Here is a 500-nt window from a genome sequence, read left to right as displayed (position 1 = left end):
TGGCCGAGCGCACTGGCAAACTGGTTACTGTCTTGACCGGGCACTCGGCTCTTCCATGATTCCGCGCACCGCCCCTTTCTCGCCTAAGAAAACGGGGATTGGTGGAGCCCGGGCGCTGTCCGCCGCCTGATTGGCTGGCCGGGCCCAGAAGCGGATTGGTCATTATATCATCGTATCTCGCGTTATCGGGGCATATAATTGACTAATCAAGGCGCGATCGGGGATTGGCATAGAAGAGGAGTTTTAAGGAGCTTGTAATTCGTGGTTACGGACGAGGGATTGGCTGGTGGATTGTCCAGCGCAGTCTCCAGGCGAATGGAGAGGAGCTCTGGGCAGGAAACGAAAACAACCCCAACCGATTAAATAGTTCGCTTGCAGAAGGAGATGCGGACACCCAGGCAGGCGACTGTCCAGGAGGGAAGGGTTATTTCCCTAAATAAAACAAACTGAAAAAAAGAAGAAAGTAGAATTATTGACAAGGGGTAACAGAAGCTGAGAGT

This window comes from Oratosquilla oratoria, chromosome 31 (assembly GCF_046742065.1).
Source record: "Oratosquilla oratoria isolate Oo_2021 chromosome 31, ASM4674206v1, whole genome shotgun sequence".
NCBI classification, from domain to species: Eukaryota; Metazoa; Arthropoda; class Malacostraca; order Stomatopoda; family Squillidae; genus Oratosquilla; species Oratosquilla oratoria.
Note: the sequence above shows the minus strand (reverse complement) of the source record.